The sequence below is a fragment of the Salvelinus namaycush genome, chromosome 37, assembly GCF_016432855.1.
Source record: "Salvelinus namaycush isolate Seneca chromosome 37, SaNama_1.0, whole genome shotgun sequence".
Taxonomy (NCBI): domain Eukaryota; kingdom Metazoa; phylum Chordata; class Actinopteri; order Salmoniformes; family Salmonidae; genus Salvelinus; species Salvelinus namaycush.
In genome coordinates this window covers 29921082-29942921 of record NC_052343.1, presented here as the reverse complement: position 1 = coordinate 29942921, position 21840 = coordinate 29921082, and the positions used below count along the sequence as shown (strand labels likewise).

General features: G+C 47.0%; 1 pseudogene; it reads right to left on the bottom strand.

Annotated features, from left to right (window-relative positions):
* Nucleotides 1-10395, bottom strand: part of LOC120030970 — an 11766-nt pseudogene extending 1371 nt beyond the window's left edge.
* Between the last annotated feature and the right edge of the window lie 11445 nt (nt 10396-21840).

The following is a 21840-nucleotide window of genomic DNA, read 5'->3' as shown; positions in this document are numbered from 1 at the left end:
CTAAACCCGCACGCACGAACACCGGCACGGCACTGCTTACACCCGGCACGGCACAGCTAACACCGGCACTGCTACACCCAGCACAGCTAACACCGGCACTGCTAACACACAGCAAAGCTAACACCCAGCCCAGCAACACCCGGCACGGCACGGCTAACACCGGCACGGCACAGCTAACACCCGGCACGGCACAGCTAACACCCGGCACGGCACTGCTACCGCCCAGCACGGCACTGCTACCGCCCAGCACGGCTAACACCGGCACGGCACTGCTAACACCCGGCACGGCACAGCTAACACCCGGCCGGCACAGCTAACACCCGGCACGGCACTGCTAACACCCGGCACGGCACCTGCTTACACCCGGCACGGCACAGCTAACACCCGGCACTGCTAACACCAGCACAGCTAACACCCGGCACTGCTAACACACAGCAAAGCTAACACCAGCCCAGCTAACACCGGCACGGCACGGCTAACACCCGGCACGGCACAGGCTAACACCCGGCACGCACAGCTAACACCCGGCACGGCACAGCTAACACCCGCACGGCACAGCTAACACCCGGCAGGCACTGCTAACACCGGCACGGCACCTGCTAACACCCGGCACGGCACTGCTAACACACCCTGCCGGCACAGCTAACACCCGGCACGGCACAGCTAACACCCGGCACGCAATGCTAACACCCGGCACGGCACTGCTTACCACCGCGACGGCACAGCTAACACCCGGCACTGCTACACCCAGCACAGCTAACACCCGGCACTGCTAACACACAGCAAAGCTAACACCCAGCCAGCTAACACACCGGCACGGCACGGCTAACACCCGGCACGGCACAGAACACCCGGCAGCACAGCTAACCACCGGCACGGCCAGTAACACCCGGCACGGCACAGCTAACACCCGGCACGGCATGCTAACCACCCGGCAAGCACGCTAACACCCGGCACGGCACAGCTAAACACGCCATGCTAACACCAGCACAGCCTACAACACCGGCACTGCTAACACACAGCCAAAGCTAACACCCAGCCCAGCTAACACCGGCAGCACGGCTAAAACACCGGCACGGCACAGCTAACACCCGGCACGGCACAGCTAAAACCCGGCACGGCACTGCTACCGCCCAGCACGGCACGCTACGCCCAGCACGGCAACACCCGGCACGGCACTGCTAACACCGCGCACGGCACAGCTAACACCCGGCAGCCACAGCTAACACCCGGCACGGCACTGCTAACACCGGCACGGCACTGCTAACACCCGGCACGGCACTGCTTACACCCGGCACGGCACAGCTAACACCCGGCACTGCTAAAACCCAGCACAGCTAACACCGGCACTGCTAACACCGGCACTGCTAACACACAGCAAAGCTAACACCCAGCCCAGCTAACACCGGCACGGCTAACACCGGCACGGCACAGCTAACACCCGGCACGGCACAGCTAACACCCGGCACGGCACTGCTACCGCCCAGCACGGCACTGCTACCGCCCAGCCAGGCTAACACCACGGCCGGCACAGTAACACCCGGCACGGCACTGCTAACACCCGGCACGGCACTGCTAACACCTGGCACGGCACTGCTAACACCCGGCACGGCACAGCTACACCCGGCACTGCTAACACCCAGCACAGCTAACCCGGCACTGCTAACACCCAGCACAGCTAACACCCGGCACTGCTAACACCCGGCACGGCTAAACCCCGGAGTGATAAGACCAATTGAATCACTGAGGAATGTCATTCTACGTTTTGGTTGGATAATTAGTTGGGTTGAAGCTATGATTTGGAATATGAATGATTTCCCTGACCTATTTTCTATTCTGAGCATAAGGACTGAGAGGGAAGACTGTCCTATATGTTATGATGATATGTTATGTGTTTGATTTCCCTGACCTATTTTCTATTCTGAGCATAAGGACTGAGAGGGAAGACTGTCCTACATGTTATGATGATATGTTTGTATGTTGGTTTAGATACCGGTTCTCATGTAACTTAGGGAACTTTCTATGTTATGGTTTTTATTTTTCTCAACAATGAATTATTCTGTGTGATTAAACCAAGTCTGTCTTGTAGAATAAAGTTTAAACGTAGTTTCAGAAGGGAGAAAGCTTACATATAAGTTAAGGTACTTGACAATGAAGGGATTTGATTCTTTATTTTTCTTTTAAATTTGATTCATTTTTTTTTAAGCATATACTCTGCAACTACTGTTAGATAAATGTGTAAAGTTAATGTTCTGATTCTCGAGACGGTGTCCCTTGAGAGGGGAATGTCGTTAGGTATACATATATAAATAAGATGTTTTAGATATCTTTATGCTTGTCATTAGAATATCTTCTGTTGGACTATACTGTTGGACAGTTGCATTTTCCCTTCTCAGCTAGGGCTTAGTCACTTGGGGCCAGAGAGGGGGAGGTCTGGCTTGTCTTCATATGTCAATGTACCTGTTAAACCATGTGATGCTATGTAGAATATCAGAAGGGGAGGAGGAGGCTTGGAAATGTGTCTGTAACTATTGTATGTCCCTCTGAGGTTGCCTTATCTTGACCTAGTATATGACCTAAGAGGCTCACTGTCTTTTCTGAGCTTGTCCAGGAGGGGTTGTATTTGGATGGGAGTATCTAGAATTGACATGATTTATGCCATTGGATGAGGTAATGTTTTGGTACCAAGCACGAGATTGGAACCTCGTCTTAGAGACCAAACTGAACAATAATTATAGCTAATGCTATCTAGCTATGGGATACTCCTCTTTCAAGTAAAAGGTTCTTAGCGAACTGTTCCTAAGATCTGTGGTTGTCATGTAGGTTGAGAGGGGTGTATCTTGGCTATAAAAGATACTAAGAATTGTTTTGTAAGCACTCAGAGAATTCATTTATAGACTCTGAATTGATCTGAGAGTCAAAAAGGGCTTTGGTGAAGCTCATATATAATTAAAGATGGACTTATAATATAACTCTGATTGTGTGTGTGTGGTTGGCTCTCTCATCATTGAGTAATACAGGAAATTACCACGACAACTGCTAACCCCGGCACAGCTAACACACTGGCCGGTTGACACCATCTCAACACACACAACAATATTTTTGAATATTATTAAACACTAATACATCAGCATTATATTATACACAAGTATTACAACTAAAACATTGTGAGGAACCTGAGCAAAGATCTTGACCAGTTTGGATGGTTTGCTGTCTGATCTCCAGAAACTCTCTCCACCACTGTTTAGCATAAACCAGGAACAGCCTCCCTCCTTCCGCCGTCTTCTGCGCTCGGATTGCTGCAGATAACGAGAACCGAACAACCATTATCGACGGCCGCCTCTTAGGAAGGAACAACATCAGATGTCAGCGAATCGTAGCGTGACAACATGACAGAGCATAGTAGCATAGCATGACCTCTGACCTGGGTGGTGATGATGTCAGGTGACAGGATCTCTGACAGAGGAGGGTACAGTTCAAGACTCAGGTTGAGTACACCAGCCGTCACCTTACACCACATACTGTTAGGATACAGAGACATACTGAACACCTGTTAGGATACAGAGACATACTGAACACCTGTTGGGACAGACCAGCTTTACCTTACATTCACTACCTGTTAGGATACAGAGACATACTGAACACCTGTTAGATACAGAGACATACTGAAACCCTGTTAGGAAGACCAGCTGTTACCTTACATTCACTACCTGTTAGGATACAGAGACATACTGAACACCTGTTAGGATACAGAGACATACTGAACACCTGTTAGGACAGACCAGCTGTTACCTACATTCACTACCTGTTAGGTACAGAGACATACTGAACACCTGTTAGGACAGACCAGCTTACCTTACATTCACTACCTGTTAGGATACAGAGACATACTGAACACCTGTTAGGATACAGAGACATACTGAAACACCTGTTAGGACAGACCAGCTGTTACCTTACATTCACTAACTCGTGGATACAGAGGAGACATACTGAACACCTGTTAGGACAGACCAGCTGTTACCTTACACTCACTACCTGTTAGGATACAGAGACATACTGAACACCTGTTAGGATACAGAGACATAATGAACACCTGTTAGGACAGACAGCTGTTACCTTACATTCACTACCTGTTAGGATACAGAGGAGACATACTGAACACCTGTTAGGACAGACCAGCTGTTACCTTACATTCACTACCTGTTAGGATACAGAGACATACTGAACACTGTTAGGACAGACCAGCCGTCACCTTACATTCACTACCTGTTAGGATACAGAGACATACTGAACACCTGTTAGGACAGACCAGCTGTTACCTTACACTCACTACTGTTAGGATAACAGAGACATACTGAACACCTGTTAGACAGACCAGCTGTTACCTTACATTCACTACCTGTTAGGATACAGAAACATACTGAACACTGTTAGGACAGACCAGCTGTTACCTTACATTCACTACCTGTTAGGATACAGAGACATACTGAACACCTGTTAGGATACAGAGACATACTGAACACCTGTTAGGATACAGAGACATATGAACACCTGTTAGGACAGACCAGTGTTACCTTACATTCACTACCTGTTAGGATACAGAGACATACTGAACACCTGTTAGGATACAGAGACATACTGAACACCTGTTAGGACAGACCAGCTGTTACCTTACATTCACTACCTGTTAGGATACAGAGACATACTGAACACAGTTAGGATACAGAGACATACTGAACACCTGTTGGGACAGACCAGCTGTACCTTACAGTCACTAACTGTTAGGATACAGAGACATACTGAACACCTGTTAGGATACAGAGACATACTGAACACCTGTTAGGACAGACCAGCACGTCACCTTATTCACTACGTTAGGATACAGAGACATACTGAACACCTGTTAGGACAGACAGCTGTTACCTTACATTCACTACTGTTAGGACTACAGAGACATACTGAACACCTGTTAGAACAGACCAGCTGTTACCTTACATTCACTACTGTTAGGATACAGAGAAATACTGAACAATGTTAGGATACAGAACATACGAACACCTGTTAGGACAGACCAGAAACACCTACAGTCACTACCGACAGTTGGAACAGAACAGAAACCCAGAACAGCAGACAGACAGTCACTACCGACAGTTGGACAGAACAGAAACCAGAACAGCAGACAGACCAGTCACTACCGACAGTTGGAACAGAACAGAACCCAGAACAGCAGACAGACCAGTCACTACCGACAGTTGGAACAGAACAGAAACCCAGAACAGCAGACAGAACAGTCACTACGACAGTTGGACAGAACGAAACCAGAACAGCAGACAGACAGTCAACTACCGACAGTTGGAACAGAACAGAAACCCAGAACAGCAGACAGACCAGTCACTACCGACAGTTGGAACAGAACAGAAACCCAGAACAGCAGACAGACCAGTCACTACCGACAGTTGGAACAGAACAGAAACCGAAACAGCAGACAGACAGTCACTACCGACAGTTGGAACAGAACAGAAACCCAGAACAGCAGACAGACCAGTCACTACCGACAGTTGGAACAGAAACAGAACCCAGAACAGCAGACAGACCATCACTACCGACAGTTGGAACAGAACAGAAACCAGAACAGCAGACGACCAGTCACTACGACAGTTGGAACAGAACAGAAACCCAGAACAGCAGACAGACCAGTCACTACCGACAGTTGGAACAGAACAGAAACCCAGAACAGCAGACAGACCAGTCACTACCGACAGTTGGAACAGAACAGAAACCCAGAACAGCAGACAGACCAGTCACTACCGACAGTTGGAACAGAACAGAAAACCAGAACAGCAGACAGACCAGTCACTACCGACAGTGGAACAGAACAGAAACCCAGAACAGCAGACAGACCAGTCACTACCGACAGTTGGAACAGAACAGAAACCCAGAACAGCAGACAGACAGTCACTACCGACAGTTGAACAGAACAGAAACCCAGAACAGCAGAACAGACCAGTCACTACCGAGTTGGAACAGAACAGAACACCAGAACAGCAGACAGACCAGTCACTACCGGACAATTGGAACAGAACAAGAAACCCAGAACAGCAGACAGACCAGTCACTACCGACAGTTGGAACAGAACAGAAACCCAGAAACAGCAGACAGACCAGTCACTACCGACAGTTGGAACAGAACAGAAACCAGAACAGCAGACAGACCAGTCACTACGACAGTTGGAACAGAACAGAAACAGAACAGCAGACAGACCAGTCACATACCGACAGTTGGAACAGAACAGAAACCCAGAACAGCAGACAGACCAGTCACTACCGACAGTTGGAACAGAACAGAAACCCAGAACAGCAGCAGACCAGTCACTACCGACAGTTGGAACAGAACAGAAACCAGAACAGCAGACAGACCAGTCACTACCGACAGTTGGAACAGAACAGAAACCCAGAACAGCAGACAGACACAGTCACTACCGACAGTTGGAACAGAACAGAAACCCAGAACAGCAGACACCAGTCACTACCGACCAGTTGGAACAGAACAGAAACCCAGAACAGCAGACAGGATGTTTTCCTCTCTTTTATATTTAATTTATATGTATTTAACTGGGTGTAAATCAGGCTAATTAATAGAAAATGCAGGTTACTTTTCCTTCAGAAAATTAAACCTCAAATAGTTAAACCCCAGTGTCCCTACCGACTCCAAGCAGCTCTACAGCAATGTGGTCTTCCCAGAGGGAGAGGAGAGGACGGGTCTCCAGTCCAGGAGTAAGAGGAGACCAGGGGGTTTCGCTGGACGTGTCTCTCTTTATCAACACAGGTGGACCGGGTCACAGATAGACAACATCGTGGTGGCATCTGCCATCTTACTGCCATCGCCTGTAAGACACAGGACAAAGGAAGGTCCGGAACAATAAGACTCTTCAGAGACGATCAATTATACGTCGTTGTTGTTGCTGGATTACCCCCTCTTTTCATCAATATCTATCTGTCTCATCGCTGCAACTCCCCAACGGGCTCGGGAGACGAAGGTCGAGTCAGGTGTCCTCTGAAACATGACCCGCCAAACCACACTTCTTAATACCTGATGCTTAACCCGGAAGCCGTCGCACCAATCGTGTCGGAGGAAACACCGTTCAAACTGACGCCCGAAGTAGCCTGCAGGGGAGAGATGAGCGCGATTACCAAGTAAAGCCCCCCCCGGCCAAACCCTCCCTAACCCGGGCAGCGCTGGGCCAATTGGCGCGCCCTAAGGGACTCCCGATCACAGCCGGTTGTGATACAGACCGGTATCGAACCCGGGTCTGTAGTGACACCCTACACTCCTTGTGGGACTCCTTGTGGCGATGCAGTGCCTTAGACCGGTATCCTTGTTCATCGCGCACCAGCGACTCCTGTGGCGGGCCGGGCGCGCAGTGCGTGCTAACCAAGGGGGCCAGGTACACGTTGTCTCCGACACATTGGTGCGGCTGGCTTCCGGGTTGGATGCGCGCTGTGTTAAGAAGCAGTGCGGCTTGGTTGGGTTTGTGCTTCGGAGGACGCGTGGCTTTCGACCTTCGTCTCTCCCGAGCCCGTAAGGGAGTTGTAGCGATGAGACAAGATAGTAATTACTAACAATTGGATACTACGAACTTGGGGAGAAAAAGGGGTAAAAAAAATAATAATAATAAAAAAAGATAAAATAGATTAAAGGAGGCAATGTTGTCGCAAGTAAACCAGTATCTCCAGCAGGAAGTAAACCAGTCTGTACCCAGTCCCTCTCTGTGTATCTCCAGCAGGAAGCCAGTTGTGTAATATCAGGCAGTCAGGAAGTAAACCAGTCTGTACCCAGTCCCTCTCTGTGTATTCCAGCAGGAAGCCAGTTGTGTAATATCAGGCAGTCAGGAAGTAAAACCAGTCTGTACCCAGTCTCTCTGTGTATCTCCAGCAGGAAGTAAACAGTCTGTACCCAGTCCCTCTCTGTGTATCTCAGCAGGAAGTAAACCAGTCTGTACCCAGTCCCTCTCTGTGTATCTCCACGGAAGCCAGTTTGGTAATATAGGCAGTCAGGAAGTAAACAGTCTGTACCCAGTCCCTCTCTGTGTATCTCAGCAGGAAACCAGTTGTGTAATATCAGGCAGTCAGGAAGGAAACCAGTCTGTACCAGTCCCTCTCTGTGTATCTCCAGCAGGAAACCAGTTGTGTAATATCAGGCAGTCAGGAAGTAAACCAGTCTGTACCCAGTCCTCTCTGTGTATCTCCAGCAGGAAGCCAGTGTGTAAATATCAGGCAGTCAGGAAGTAAACCAGTCTGTACCCAGTCCCTCTCTGTGTATCTCCAGCAGGAAACCAGTTGTGTAATATCAGGCAGTCAGGAAGTAAACCAGTCTGTACCCAGTCCCTCTCTGTGTATCTCCAGCAGGAAACCAGTTGTGTAATATCAGGCAGTCAGGAAGTAAACCAGTCTGTACCCAGTCCCTCTCTGTGTATCTCCAGCAGGAAACCAGTTGTGTAATATCAGCAGTCAGGAAGTAAACCAGTCTGTACCCAGTCCCCTCTGTGTATCTCCAGCAGGAAGACAGTTGTGAATATCAGGCAGTCAGGAAGTAAACCAGTCTGTACCCAGTCCCTCTCTGTGTATCTCAGCAGGAAACCAGTTGTGAATATCAGGCAGTCAGGAAAAACCAGTCTCGTACCCAGTCCCTCTCTGTGTATCTCCAGCAGGAAGCCAGTTGTGTAATATAGGCAGTCAGGAAGTAAACCAGTCTGTACCCAGTCCCTCTCTGTGTATCTCCAGCAGGAAGCCAGTTGTGTAATATCAGGCAGTCAGGAAGTAAACCAGTCTGTACCCAGTCCCTCTCTGTGTATCTCCAGCAGGAAACCAGTTGTGTAATATCAGGCAGTAGGAAGTAAACCAGTCTGACCCAGTCCCTCTCTGTGTATCTCCAGCAGGAAGCCAGTTGTGTAATATCAGGAAGTCAGGTAGTAAACCAGTCTGTACCCATCCCTCTCTGTGTATCTCCAGCAGGAAGCCAGTTGTGTAATATCAGGAAGTCAGGTAGTAAACCAGTCTGTACCCAGTCCCTCTCTGGTATCTCCAGCAGGAAGCCCTCCTGCAGGTCTGGCTCACAGGCACAGGGGACAGGCTTGGGCGGAAGCGCTGGTTCTGAAGTGCAGGTAGAGGGTGAAGGTGGAGCAGACCTGACCAGGTAGAGGCTCTGGCTCCTTGAGGTGCTCTAGAAAGGCCTTACCCCCAGGACCTGGAGGTACAGGTACCTCCTCGCTGGGTCATGTTGGCTGGGGGAGGACAGAAAATACAATTATTTGACACTGAACAGTAGTAAGGGAACTTTAGGTGCTACAAGAGACTGCTCGGTTCAATCTCCCCCGGTAACAGTTGTTCTACTTTTCTTGAGCTTTGTCGGGTCCGTCAATAAAGTGAGGTTGCCGGTTTGGAGTGCTCTGGAGTCCTAACTCTGTGTCAGGCACTTCTATCGAAACAGAGTCAACGTTAAGAAGGTACGGAAGCCCAGAGAGGACATATGAAAAATACATAATACAAAACCCTCATTATGTTGAGATCACATCTTATTTATGTCATGAACACTACAAACCCTCATTATGTTGAGATCACATCTTATTTATGTCATGAACACTACAAACCCTCATTATGTTGAGATCAATCTTATTTATGTCATGAACACTACATAACAAAAGTTGTTTTGTTGAGATGACGAGAAAAACTCTATAAATTGGAGTGGATCAGTGTTGATATGAAGACTGACAGTCTGGCTGAGGCAGCAGAGCCCACAGTGGAATGCCCCAGGAGTGCGTTGTGACTCTTGCTTGTCAGGCATTGTTCAGGGCTTAAATGCCCCAGGAGTGCATTGTGAGCTGCGTCAGGCATTGTTCAGGGCTTAAATGCCCCAGGAGTGCATTGTGAGCTGCTTGTCAGGCATTGGTCAGGGCTTAAATGCCCCAGGAATGCATTGCGATCAATACAGCCACAGGGCTCCTTGATGAGGTGGTTAATCCTGCATGGTACAAATGAATGATGTGTGGTACTTTCAATTACCTCGTGGTCTCAAATTAAACAACGTTGTTATGTAGTGATCATCAGATAAGTCTTGATCTCGACATAAGGGGATTTTTTTGTTGTGTGTGTATTTCATTTCCTCTCTGGACTTCCGTAGAAAGTTGCATTCAACCTCCGATAATAAATGTGTCGTCTGAACGGAAGATTTCCCATTAACTCACCTTGGAGAAACGAAGATCCTCATGACATCGTCTACGATTCCCCTGCGTTGCAGAGCCCGGAGGAAGTCCTCCTCAGAGAGAGAGCTATGTCCAGGGTCCAGATCCTCCCTCACGGTCTCTGCCAACACATCCCTGATCTTCCCATGGATGTTCATCTGACAAAACACACGTTACTACTAGTCACAGGATCTAGAACAGAATGGTTCAAGCCCCCACTCCTGGCTGTTTCTCGCTCAATGGCAACAGTGGAATAATTCAACAGTCTCTCTTTAACTAGAAGTGTGTCCCTGTAATAGCTAGCTACAGTTGAAGTCGGAGGTTTACATACACCTTAAGCCAAATACATTAAACTCAGTTTTTCCACAATTCCTGACATTTAATCATAGGAAAAAGTATCTGTTTTAGGTCAGCTAGGATCCCACTTTATTTTTATAATGTGAAATGTCAGAATAATAGTAGAATGATTTATTTCAGCTTTTATTTCTTTCATCACATTCCCAGGGGTCAGAAGTTTACTACACTAATTAGTATTTGGTAGCATTGCCTTTAAATTGTTTAACTTGGGTGAAACGTTTCGGGTAGCTTCCACAAGCTTCCCACAATAAGTTGGGTGAATTTGGTCCATTCCTCCTGACAGAGCTGGTGTAACTGAGTCAGGATTGTAGGCCTCCTGCTCGCACACCCTTTTTCAGTTTGCCCACAATTTCTATGAGCTTGAGGTCAGGGCTTGTGATGGTCACTCCAAACTTGATTTGTTGTCCTTAAGCCATTTGCCACACCATTATGTCGTTAATGTCCAACGACTTGCCTAAACCTATAGTTTGTTAACAAGAAATTGTGGAGTGGTTAAAAAAGCGAGTTTTAAATGACTCCAACTGTATGTCTATTCATGTTTTAAGCTCGTGTTCTCTATCAGTAAGAAAACGTACGAGGTACCAATTCAAGTAGTCTAGGCCCATGTTATTGAACACATAAGCTATCAGATTGGTCATGAAAATGGATGTGTTTTGTTTAAAATGCTTCGGTAACTAGCTACTTGATCAGATGGTTATGTATGATCGCTTTAGTTCAGATGCTTTTCTCCGGTGGCAGAGACATCTCGCAGACTTCCACCCGCGTTTCGCCTGTTTTACTAAATTAACACTACACTGTACGTGTGGTAAGAAGTGTATATGTTAAATGGATTATTAGTTTCGTATACTTATTGCCTGAATAACACGAAGGATCGGAAAATCCATCTGCAAAACTTCAATCCAGACCTCACAACAATAACTGTCAGTTTAAAACTGTGTGGCGGAAAAGGAAGCGGGGATGTGTCCTCCTCATTGCTGAAGAGGTAGTCTAATTAAAGTCTAACTAAGGACAAAACCATTCCATAAATAACAATAATCCACACCAAGATTTACATAAAACCATCACTTTGAAGACTGAGGTCTGTTTTAACGTGTATTTGCTTTATTTTCATTAAATATTTAACATTTCTATAAATCGTCAGCGATAAAACTACTCGCTATAACCCTGTGTCCTATCCCTAACCTAGACCCTCTACTATAACCCTGTGTCCTATCCCTAACCTAGACCCTCTACTATAACCCTGTGTCCTATCCCTAACCTAGACCCTCTACTATAACCCTGTGTCCTATCCCTAACCTAGACCCTCTACTATAACCCTGTGTCCTATCCCTAACCTAGACCCTCTACTATAACCCTGTGTCCTATCCCTAACCTAGACCCTCTACTATAACCCTGTGTCCTATCCCTAACCTAGACCCTCTACTATAACCCTGTGTCCTATCCCTAACCTAGACCCTCTACTATAACCCTGTGTCCTATCCCTAACCTAGACCCTCTACTATAACCCTGTGTCCTATCCCTAACCTAGACCCTCTACTATAACCCTGTGTCCTATCCCTAACCTAGACCCTCTACTATAACCCTGTGTCCTATCCCTAACCTAGACCCTCTACTATAACCCTGTGTCCTATCCCTAACCTAGACCCTCTACTATAACCCTGTGTCCTATCCCTAACCTAGACCCTCTACTATAACCCTGTGTCCTATCCCTAACCTAGACCCTCTACTATAACCCTGTGTCCTATCCCTAACCTAGACCCTCTACTATAACCCTGTGTCCTATCCCTAACCTAGACCCTCTACTATAACCCTGTGTCCTATCCCTAACCTAGACCTCTACTATAACCCTGTGTCCTATCCCTAACCTAGACCCTCTACTATAACCCTGTGTCCTATCCCTAACCTAGACCCTCTACTATAACCCTGTGTCCTATCCCTAACCTAGACCCTCTACTATAACCCTGTGTCCTATCCCTAACCTAGACCCTCTACTATAACCCTGTGTCCTATCCCTAACCTAGACCCTCTACTATAACCCTGTGTCCTATCCCTAACCTAGACCCTCTACTATAACCCTGTGTCCTATCCCTAACCTAGACCCTCTACTATAACCCTGTGTCCTATCCCTAACCTAGACCCTCTACTATAACCCTGTGTCCTATCCCTAACCTAGACCCTCTACTATAACCCTGTGTCCTATCCCTAACCTAGACCCTCTACTATAACCCTGTGTCCTATCCCTAACCTAGACCCTCTACTATAACCCTGTGTCCTATCCCTAACCTAGACCCTCTACTATAACCCTGTGTCCTATCCCTAACCTAGACCCTCTACTATAACCCTGTGTCCTATCCCTAACCTAGACCCTCTACTATAACCCTGTGTCCTATCCCTAACCTAGACCCTCTACTATAACCCTGTGTCCTATCCCTAACCTAGACCCTCTACTATAACCCTGTGTCCTATCCCTAACCTAGACCCTCTACTATAACCCTGTGTCCTAACCCTAACCCTAACCCTCTACTATAACCCTGTGTCCTATCCCTAGACCCTCTACTATAACCCTGTGTCCTATCCCTAACCTAGACCCTCTACTATAACCCTGTGTCCTATCCCTAACCTAGACCCTCTACTATAACCCTGTGTCCTATCCCTAACCTAGACCCTCTACTATAACCCTGTGTCCTATCCCTAACCTAGACCCTCTACTATAACCCTGTGTCCTATCCCTAACCTAGACCCTCTACTATAACCCTGTGACCTATCCCTAGACCCTCTACTATAACCCTGTGTCCTATCCCTAACCTAGACCCTCTACTATAACCCTGTGTCCTATCCCTAACCTAGACCCTCTACTATAACCCTGTGTCCTATCCCTAACCTAGACCCTCTACTATAACCCTGTGTCCTATCCCTAACCTAGACCCTCTACTATAACCCTGTGTCCTATCCCTAACCTAGACCCTCTACTATAACCCTGTCTATAACATATATCCTGTCCCTAGACCCTCTACTATAACCCTGTGTCCTATCCCTAACCTAGACCCTCTACTATAACCCTGTGTCCTATCCCTAACCTAGACCCTCTACTATAACCCTGTGTCCTATCCCTAACCTAGACCCTCTACTATAACCCTGTGTCCTATCCCTAGACCCTCTACTATAACCCTGTGTCCTATCCCTAACCTAGACCCTCTACTATAACCCTGTGTCCTATCCCTAACCTAGACCCTCTACTATAACCCTGTGTCCTATCCCTAACCTAGACCCTCTACTATAACCCTGTGTCCTATCCCTAACCTAGACCCTCTACTATAACCCTGTGTCCTATCCCTAACCTAGACCCTCTACTATAACCCTGTGTCCTATCCCTAACCTAGACCCTCTACTATAACCCTGTGTCGTATCCCTAACCTAGACCCTCTACTATAACCCTGTGTCCTATCCCTAACCTAGACCCTCTACTATAACCCTGTGTCCTATCCCTAGCCTAGACCCTCTACTATAACCCTGTGTCCTATCCCTAACCTAGACCCTCTACTATAACCCTGTGTCCTATCCCTAGACCCTCTACTATAACCCTGTGTCCTATCCCTAACCTAGACCCTCTACTATAACCCTGTGTCCTATCCCTAACCTAGACCCTCTACTATAACCCTGTGTCCTATCCCTAACCTAGACCCTCTACTATAACCCTGTGTCCTATCCCTAGCCTAGACCCTCTACTATAACCCTGTGTCCTATCCCTAACCTAGACCCTCTACTATAACCCTGTGTCCTATCCCTAACCTAGACCCTCTACTATAACCCTGTGTCCTATCCCTAACCTAGACCCTCTACTATAACCCTGTGTCCTATCCCTAGCCTAGACCCTCTACTATAACCCTGTGTCCTATCCCTAGCCTAGACCCTCTACTATAACCCTGTGTCCTATCCCTAACCTAGACCCTCTACTATAACCCTGTGTCCTATCCCTAACCTAGACCCTCTACTATAACCCTGTGTCCTATCCCTAACCTAGACCCTCTACTATAACCCTGTGTCCTATCCCTAACCTAGACCCTCTACTATAACCCTGTGTCCTATCCCTAACCTAGACCCTCTACTATAACCCTGTGTCCTATCCCTAACCTAGACCCTCTACTATAACCCTGTGTCCTATCCCTAACCTAGACCCTCTACTATAACCCTGTGTCCTATCCCTAGCCTAGACCCTCTACTATAACCCCGTGTCCTATCCCTAACCTAGACCCTCTACTATAACCCCGTGTCCTATCCCTAACCTAGACCCTCTACTATAACCCTGTGTCCTATCCCTAACCTAGACCCTCTACTATAACCCTGTGTCCTATCCCTAACCTAGACCCTCTACTATAACCCTGTGTCCTATCCCTAACCTAGACCCTCTACTATAACCCTGTGTCCTATCCCTAACCTAGACCCTCTACTATAACCCTGTGTCCTATCCCTAGACCCTCTACTATAACCCTGTGTCCTATCCCTAACCTAGACCCTCTACTATAACCCTGTGTCCTATCCCTAACCTAGACCCTCTACTATAACCCTGTGTCCTATCCCTAACCTAGACCCTCTACTATAACCCTGTGTCCTATCCCTAACCTAGACCCTCTACTATAACCCTGTGTCCTATCCCTAACCTAGACCCTCTACTATAACCCTGTGTCCTATCCCTAACCTAAACCCTCTACTATAACCCTGTGTCCTATCCCTAACCTAGACCCTCTACTATAACCCTGTGTCCTATCCCTAACCTAGACCCTCTACTATAACCCTGTGTCCTATCCCTAACCTAGACCCTCTACTATAACCCTGTGTCCTATCCCTAGCCTAGACCCTCTACTATAACCCTGTGTCCTATCCCTAACCTAGACCCTCTACTATAACCCTGTGTCCTATCCCTAGACCCTCTACTATAACCCTGTGTCCTATCCCTAACCTAGACCCTCTACTATAACCCTGTGTCCTATCCCTAACCTAGACCCTCTACTATAACCCTGTGTCCTATCCCTAGACCCTCTACTATAACCCTGTGTCCTATCCCTAACCTAGACCCTCTACTATAACCCTGTGTCCTATCCCTAGACCCTCTACTATAACCCTGTGTCCTATCCCTAACCTAGACCCTCTACTATAACCCTGTGTCCTATCCCTAACCTAGACCCTCTACTATAACCCTGTGTCCTATCCCTAACCTAGACCCTCTACTATAACCCTGTGTCCTATCCCTAACCTAGACCCTCTACTATAACCCTGTGTCCTATCCCTAGACCCTCTACTATAACCCTGTGTCCTATCCCTAGACCCTCTACTATAACCCTGTGTCCTATCCCTAACCTAGACCCTCTACTATAACCCTGTGTCCTATCCCTAGACCCTCTACTATAACCCTGTGTCCTATCCCTAACCTAGACCCTCTACTATAACCCTGTGTCCTATCCCTAACCTAGACCCTCTACTATAACCCTGTGTCCTATCCCTAACCTAGACCCTCTACTATAACCCTGTGTCCTATCCCTAACCTAGACCCTCTACTATAACCCTGTGTCCTATCCCTAACCTAGACCCTCTACTATAACCCTGTGTCCTATCCCTAACCTAGACCCTCTACTATAACCCTGTGTCCTATCCCTAACCTAGACCCTCTACTATAACCCTGTGTCCTATCCCTAACCTAGACCCTCTACTATAACCCTGTGTCCTATCCCTAACCTAGACCCTCTACTATAACCCTGTGTCCTATCCCTAACCTAGACCCTCTACTATAACCCTGTGTCCTATCCCTAACCTAGACCCTCTACTATAACCCTGTGTCCTATCCCTAACCTAGACACTCTACTATAACCCTGTGTCCTATCCCTAACCTAGACCCTCTACTATAACCCTGTGTCCTATCCCTAACCTAGCCCCTCTACTATAACCCTGTGTCCTATCCCTAACCTAGACCCTCTACTATAACCCTGTGTCCTATCCCTAGACCCTCTACTATAACCCTGTGTCCTATCCCTAACCTAGACCCTCTACTATAACCCTGTGTCCTATCCCTAACCTAGACCCTCTACTATAACCCTGTGTCCTATCCCTAACCTAGCCCCTCTACTATAACCCTGTGTCCTATCCCTAGCCTAGACCCTCTACTATAACCCTGTGACCTATCCCTAACCTAGACCCTCTACTATAACCCTGTGTCCTATCCCTAACCTAGACCCTCTACTATAACCCTGTGTCCTATCCCTAACCTAGACCCTCTACTATAACCCTGTGTCCTATCCCTAACCTAGACCCTCTACTATAACCCTGTGTCCTATCCCTAACCTAGACCCTCTACTATAACCCTGTGTCCTATCCCTAACCTAGACCCTCTACTATAACCCTGTGTCCTATCCCTAACCTAGACCCTCTACTATAACCCTGTGTCCTATCCCTAACCTAGACCCTCTACTATAACCCTGTGTCCTATCCCTAACCTAGACCCTCTACTATAACCCTGTGTCCTATCCCTAACCTAGACCCTCTACTATAACCCTGTGTCCTATCCCTAACCTAGCCCCTCTACTATAACCCTGTGTCCTATCCCTAACCTAGACCCTCTACTATAACCCTGTGTCCTATCCCTAACCTAGACCCTCTACTATAACCCTGTGTCCTATCCCTAGACCCTCTACTATAACCCTGTGTCCTATCCCTAGACCCTCTACTATAACCCTGTGTCCTATCCCTAACCTAGACCCTCTACTATAACCCTGTGTCCTATCCCTAACCTAGACCCTCTACTATAACCCTGTGTCCTATCCCTAACCTAGACCCTCTACTATAACCCTGTGTCCTATCCCTAACCTAGACCCTCTACTATAACCCTGTGTCCTATCCCTAACCTAGACCCTCTACTATAACCCTGTGTCCTATCCCTAACCTAGACCCTCTACTATAACCCTGTGTCCTATCCCTAACCTAGACCCTCTACTATAACCCTGTGTCCTATCCCTAGCCTAGACACTCTACTATAACCCTGTGTCCTATCCCTAACCTAGACCCTCTACTATAACCCCGTGTCCTATCCCTAACCTAGACCCTCTACTATAACCCTGTGTCCTATCCCTAGCCTAGACCCTCTACTATAACCCTGTGTCCTATCCCTAACCTAGACCCTCTACTATAACCCTGTGTCCTATCCCTAACCTAGCCCCTCTACTATAACCCTGTGTCCTATCCCTAACCTAGACCCTCTACTATAACCCTGTGTCCTATCCCTAACCTAGACCCTCTACTATAACCCTGTGTCCTATCCCTAACCTAGACCCTCTACTATAACCCTGTGTCCTATCCCTAACCTAGACCCTCTACTATAACCCTGTGTCCTATCCCTAACCTAGACCCTCTACTATAACCCTGTGTCCTATCCCTAACCTAGACCCTCTACTATAACCCTGTGTCCTATCCCTAACCTAGACCCTCTACTATAACCCTGTGTCCTATCCCTAACCTAGACCCTCTACTATAACCCTGTGTCCTATCCCTAACCTAGACCCTCTACTATAACCCTGTGTCCTATCCCTAACCTAGACCCTCTACTATAACCCTGTGTCCTATCCCTAACCTAGACCCTCTACTATAACCCCGTGTCCTATCCCTAACCTAGACCCTCTACTATAACCCTGTGTCCTATCCCTAACCTAGAACCCTGCTACTATAACCCTGTGTCCTATCCCTAACCTAGACCCTCTACTATAACCCTGTGTCCTATCCCTAACCTAGACCCTCTACTATAACCCTGTGTCCTATCCCTAACCTAGACCCTCTACTATAACCCTGTGTCCTATCCCTAACCTAGACCCTCTACTATAACCCTGTGTCCTATCCCTAACCTAGACCCTCTACTATAACCCTGTGTCCTATCCCTAACCTAGACCCTCTACTATAACCCTGTGTCCTATCCCTAACCTAGACCCTCTACTATAACCCTGTGTCCTATCCCTAACCTAGACCCTCTACTATAACCCTGTGTCCTATCCCTAGACCCTCTACTATAACCCTGTGTCCTATCCCTAACCTAGACCCTCTACTATAACCCAGTGTCCTATCCCTAACCTAGACCCTCTACTATAACCCTGTGTCCTATCCCTAACCTAGACCCTCTACTATAACCCTGTGTCCTATCCCTAACCTAGACCCTCTACTATAACCCTGTGTCCTATCCCTAACCTAGACCCTCTACTATAACCCTGTGTCCTATCCCTAACCTAGACCCTCTACTATAACCCTGTGTCCTATCCCTAACCTAGACCCTCTACTATAACCCTGTGTCCTATCCCTAACCTAGACCCTCTACTATAACCCTGTGTCCTATCCCTAGACCCTCTACTATAACCCCGTGTCCTATCCCTAACCTAGACCCTCTACTATAACCCTGTGTCCTATCCCTAACCTAGACCCTCTACTATAACCCTGTGTCCTATCCCTAACCTAGACCCTCTACTATAACCCTGTGTCCTATCCCTAGCCTAGACCCTCTACTATAACCCTGTGTCCTATCCCTAACCTAGACCCTCTACTATAACCATGTGTCCTATCCCTAACCTAGACCCTCTATAACCCTGTGTCCTATCCCTAGACCCTCTACTATAACCCTGTGTCCTATCCCTAACCTAGACCCTCTACTATAACCCTGTGTCCTATCCCTAGACCCTCTACTATAACCCTGTGTCCTATCCCTAACCTAGACCCTCTACTATAACCCTGTGTCCTATCCCTAACCTAGACCCTCTACTATAACCCTGTGTCCTATCCCTAGACCCTCTACTATAACCCTGTGTCCTATCCCTAACCTAGACCCTCTACTATAACCCTGTGTCCTATCCCTAACCTAGACCCTCTACTATAACCCTGTGTCCTATCCCTAACCTAAACCCTCTACTATAACCCTGTGTCCTATCCCTAACCTAGACCCTCTACTATAACCCTGTGTCCTATCCCTAGACCCTCTACTATAACCCTGTGTCCTATCCCTAACCTAGACCCTCTACTATAACCCTGTGTCCTATCCCTAACCTAGACCCTCTACTATAACCCTGTGTCCTATCCCTAACCTAGACCCTCTACTATAACCCTGTGTCCTATCCCTAACCTAGACCCTCTACTATAACCCTGTGTCCTATCCCTAACCTAGACCCTCTACTATAACCCTGTGTCCTATCCCTAACCTAGACCCTCTACTATAACCCTGTGTCCTATCCCTAGACCCTCTACTATAACCCTGTGTCCTATCCCTAACCTAGACCCTCTACTATAACCCTGTGTCCTATCCCTAACCTAGACCCTCTACTATAACCCTGTGTCCTATCCCTAACCTAGACCCTCTACTATAACCCTGTGTCCTATCCCTAACCTAGACCCTCTACTATAACCCTGTGTCCTATCCCTAACCTAGACCCTCTACTATAACCCTGTGTCCTATCCCTAACCTAGACCCTCTACTATAACCCTGTGTCCTATCCCTAACCTAGACCCTCTACTATAACCCTGTGTCCTATCCCTAACCTAGACCCTCTACTATAACCCTGTGTCCTATCCCTAACCTAGACCCTCTACTATAACCCTGTGTCCTATCCCTAACCTAGACCCTCTACTATAACCCTGTGTCCTATCCCTAGACCCTCTACTATAACCCTGTGTCCTATCCCTAACCTAGACCCTCTACTATAACCCTGTGTCCTATCCCTAACCTAGACCCTCTACTATAACCCTGTGTCCTATCCCTAACCTAGACCCTCTACTATAACCCTGTGTCCTATCCCTAACCTAGACCCTCTACTATAACCCCGTGTCCTATCCCTAACCTAGAACTCTGCTACTATAATACTAAAAGTAATATAATTGGCCTCAACAGACCCAACATTGGATTTGACTACATTGTAATGGAATGCAGGCATTAGGATTATAGTCCTCATAATGAAAGCAGCTACTGGGATACCATTGTAATCAACTCACATCCCTGACTCTTCACATGTACATATCCATTTCACATGTTTGAAGATGACATGTTGCCATTATTGATCAGAACATCAGAAATCAGCGATTTAGAAAGATTTCTGGCTACATTCTTACAATTATGTGAATAATTAAACATCTTTATATATATCTGGCTCATGTGGTTGTTAATTCTACATCACTATGAACATTTTTGGGAAATTATATTTCATGCAGGTATGGTCCTGTGAAATTGTCCAATAAGACCCCATAGAGTTGTTGGGGCGGCCATATTGGGAAAAGGCTTCTGTGGGGTTAATGGTGTGAATTCTGTGACGGCCCTGTAAATACAAATCCCTTTAAACACCTGTTCTAGCTGTGTGTGTGTGAGCAACTTGGTGATTCTATAACCAAAGTCACATTTCAAAAACATAGCTGCCCCATTACAATGTTACAATATGGGCGATTTATAAACAATAGCTGTTGTTGGTGCTTTCAAAGTTGTTTACATTATATATAAAATTGGAAAGGTAATTTCATGACCTTTCAGAACCACTTGTCAGATAGGGTTTCCTTTTTTAAAGCCATTTATACAAGTAATTCTGATATGTACACTAGAGGTCTGTTGACCGGAACATTCTGAAAATATGTCTGATGGATAACTGTGAATCTAAGCGTAACAATTATATATGATTAAAGGGTATAATTGAGCTATACCTTGTTGTCTACTGACATTGTTTGTCATAGTAAAATCCCTATTGGAAAAATTAACGGGGTAAAACAAACTGTGATTACACACAGAAAACTGCCGTTGCTACACTGCTATCACACATGTTTCAACTCTAGGGATATAAACCTTCAAAATAATCGTTGACCCAAGTGAGCCCGACTGGCCCCCCTGGCTCATGGACTACTAGCGTGCGTGTACATGCACGAAAAATAAATCAAACATGACCTATAACACTCTCATAATAACTAGAATTAGAAAACAGGACTGTGTGTTCCTTGTGGCCGAGAAGCTAGTTATATAGGTTGTTAACATGTGTTCTAGACATCCACTTCACTGTAATCTGCCCAGTTTCCTAGACATGGCATTGGCAACACATGCGCACATAGTATTTCAGGAAGTCTTTGCGACTTCTCAGAAACAGGCTAGCCAGCTAATGTTGATGCACGTTTTCCGGAAGTCTGACTCTTTTCCTGTAAAGCTTAGTTTATCTTTCAGGATGAACACCAATTTGACCGGTATTATCCATTCAATA